General features: G+C 38.6%; 1 long non-coding RNA gene across 1 annotated transcript; it reads left to right on the forward strand.

Moving 5' to 3' along the window:
- Nucleotides 1-1,099: 1,099 nt before the first annotated feature.
- LOC132046152 (uncharacterized) lies at nucleotides 1,100-3,236 on the forward strand. Its single transcript, XR_009412633.1, has 2 exons — nucleotides 1,100-1,505; nucleotides 2,941-3,236. It is a non-coding gene; the product is annotated as an uncharacterized LOC132046152 (long non-coding RNA).
- Nucleotides 3,237-3,745: the final 509 nt, after the last annotated feature.

The raw sequence follows: 3,745 nt of genomic DNA on the forward strand, positions 1-3,745 counted from the left end.
ATAAGTCTTATGTGATCATGAGAAGTTCATAGAGATTATTCATGGAGGTTGGGTCATGATGTTGAATATATTTACCACTGGTCTACGACCAGTTGGGCAACTATGTATTACCACCGAGCTACGACCGGTTGGGTAGTTACCATTGATCAGTCGGGCAGACGCGCTCTACCATCGGGCAACAATCGGATGGGCAGTTACCACCGTGCCCTGCGCCGGTTGGCGGTTACCACGATCGTTAGGTAGGCGATACTCGGATGATATGAAGTTCAAGACCATAGTATTATACATAGCTGTAGTTAATGATATGAGAGTATAAAGAAACATGCGTACTAGGTTCTCATTAGTAATTCAGATGGTCCAAGTTGATTCTTATCCTTCTTATTTGCAGCATATGTTTATTACGTTACATTTCTGCCTTACATACTCAGTACACTATTCGTACTGACGTCCTTTTTCTTGTGGACACTGCGTTCATGCCCGGAGGTATAAACAGACGAGACGAGGACCTTCCATAGTAAGCTGCCTCCGGGTACTAGTCTTGATTGATGGGCTCCACTCCTTCCTGGAGCATTGCCGAGTCTGGGTTCGTATATGTATTTTTGTGTGTAACGGGTATGTCGGGGCCCCTGTCCCGACTTGCATACTTCAGTCATGTTCATAGAGGCTTTGCGTACGCTTGTATACGCCTTAGTTATGTCTAGTCGTGGTTGTGTCGAAGATCGCGGGCCCATTGTACAGATACATATGCATGATATTATATTCATAGTTAGCCTCTTTAGCCTTATTTTGCCATTCAAGACATAGAAGATACAAGTTGCAACTTGGTTTGCTCGGCCCCAGTTGTTATATCCCATATTTTGTACATTGGTTATTTGTGAGCTAATGGACATAAATTCAAGGACAAGATTATTTTGGGATATGAGACAAGGACTTTTAATCCCTGATTTTTATAAGTGCACGATTTGTTAATTACTTGCAGTTAGTGTGGAAATATTGGTGAAATATTGGTGGAGATTAGGGATTAATTAAGATTAATTAAGCTATTAGTGGGATGAGTGGGCCCCACTGCCACATGGCCAAACCTGATTGACCCATGCTTTAGTGGGGGACGTGTAGGACCTCTTGGGCAGTACAAAGCCAACATTGTTGACCACATTTTCAGCCACAATTCATTTCCCCACTTCACAAAGAATTAAGAGAGAGCACCACACGTTGCTAATCATCTTGGGCAAAGACATATAGCCTCTTTTGTTGACTAATCCATCAGCCACAATTCATTTCCCAACTCCATAAAATTGAACAAGAGAGAGAAGCTCTCATCTTCACCAAATAGAGAAAGAGAGCCACGGCTATGGCAGCTCCACCAAGCTCACGATCAGCCCTTTTTTTTTCAACACCATTAAATCACTAATTTCAGCTTGATTTGGAGAGAAGTTCACAACGGCCATGGCAGATTTTTTTTTTGGAACAACTTAAGCTTCTAAAGTGTCCTAATTTAATTTGAGGTAAGGTTTCATTTTTTTTGTTATAATATTGGAGTTAATGATGTTGTAATGGATCTACTAAGTTGTATTATGTGAAGTTGGAAGTAAGAAAAATTGTTTGATTAAAGTTGGCATTAAAAGTGGGCAGATTTGGAGTTGTTTTAATTGGGTTGAGTTTGATTAGTATTGTCATAATTATGGTATGATATTTGTAGATAATTTGTTTATGTTAATGGTCTGGAAATATGGTTATTGACATGTATACGGGCTATTGTCAATGGTAAAAATTACACTTGATTCCATGTGTTTGTAATTTTGTGGAATAAAGGTCGAAAATTGTATTTCGATGTTGTAGTGTTGATGGACTGTTTTGGATTTGCTATTGAAACGAAATTGAAGGAATTTCTTGTACATGGATGGTTATTGTTATTAATGTTATGGATTATGTGTAAAAGGTGAAAGGAAAGTTTAAATCATGTTAGAACTTGTTGTGAAATTAGAGCAGTTTCCTTGCATATAATAGTTGATGTTGTTGTTGTGTGGGCTGTTTTGATAAGGTTTTTGATGGAAAATCTCATGTGATTATATGGCTATTTGAGGTTGTCATTGTTATGGTTAAATTGTAGTTAGGGGCTGTTCTTGAGGAATTGGAGAACTAAGGATAGTTAAGATTTGTATTGTGACGTTATAATGGATGGGGCTGTTTTAGAACTTGTTGTAATGTTACGATAGTTTTCTTGCATATAGAGGTTGATGTTGTTCTTTGTGTTGTTGCTGATGTGAATCATCAAACTTGGAGGAAAGAAGCATATAAAATATCGTATGCGAAGTGTGTCGATCTGCTTGGTATATTCTTAGATGTTCGTGAGATTATCGGTCATTGTTATGTGGTAACTAAGGGCTGTTTTGGGGCTGTTTTGTAATGAATTTCGTGGCTGTTTTGTGATGAATTTCATGGCTGTTTTGTGATGAATTTTGTGGCTGTTTTGGGGCTGCTTGTTATAAATTTCGTGGCTGTTTTGTAGTGACATTTTGGGGCTGTTTGTTGTAATTTTCGTGGCTGCTCTTGTTGAGTCGAAATGCGGGGATTATAGTTATGATTATGTACAATATATGTAGTATATTTGCTGGAGTATGGGCTGTTCTTGATGGCTGGTCTAACATTGAAAAAGGGGCTGGATAAACATAAGGAATTAGTGTATTAATCACTTTGTTGTTATGGTTGTTGTACTCCATGGATGTAAAGAGAAAGAATGATAGCAATGGTGTATGTAGTGCATATGGGGCTGATTTTGTTATGTCCTTGAGTTGTGTCTTGTTATTGATGTTGTTGACCTCGTATGTGAGTTGTGGATGTATGCAAGTAGTGGAAGTGCTGCCCACTTGTTTTTATACAAGAACGAGTTATCGTTTACTAGCAACCACCAATTTGACGGACATGCTACCATTGTTATAGGTTGAAGTGCCAATCGAGACGAGTTTAAATTATTGAATTGGTACGGACGACAAACGGTATGTAAAAGCCTACCTTTCTTTCTTTTGGCATGACCTTTATGAAATGAACAAATAACGTATATGTATGCGTCTAAAGAAAATCCTATTCTTAGGGCCACTAGGATGGCCAATATCTTTGACTTCCATAAGCTATTCCATATGGCTTGATACATATTTATGATGTTCGAAGATTCTAGTTGTTATGTTTCCGAGTGTTGTTCGAAAGAGAATCGATATGACTAAAGTCCTTTATGAATATTTTGATACGTAGAGATGGTCCTAAAGTCTCTATTTGATTTGACCCATAATGTTATTTGAAAGTTCCCCTAATAGGAAGGTCACTCGAATTTCCGAAAAGAGCTTCTGAAATGCCTTTAGAAAGTTACGTACTTCAAAAGTTTGTAACTTCCGTATACTAACTCCGATTGACCCGAAATCGATTTCTGATCCTTCGGATGCCGTAAATATATTTGTTTATCGAGTTTTGAAATTTATTTATTTATATGCATATGGTTTCCGCACTACTCTGCTCGTGCCTACTACTATGACATCGCTCGCCGGTTCCCGGACCGGTTTTGTAATCGTGCGTACTATGATATATTCGGCAGTATGCTGTGTTACGGTTCCCGAGACCTTGCCATAGGGCCGGGTTCCGTTTATGGAGTTATGCTGTGATATGGCTTATGATATGTTGTGATGATGTGTTATGTTCGGGGTTGTACGGAGATTTGAAACCTTCTGGAGTTATGCTGTGTTGTGGCACCAGC

The sequence above is a fragment of the Lycium ferocissimum genome, unplaced genomic scaffold, assembly GCF_029784015.1.
Source record: "Lycium ferocissimum isolate CSIRO_LF1 unplaced genomic scaffold, AGI_CSIRO_Lferr_CH_V1 ctg9692, whole genome shotgun sequence".
NCBI classification, from domain to species: domain Eukaryota; kingdom Viridiplantae; phylum Streptophyta; class Magnoliopsida; order Solanales; family Solanaceae; genus Lycium; species Lycium ferocissimum.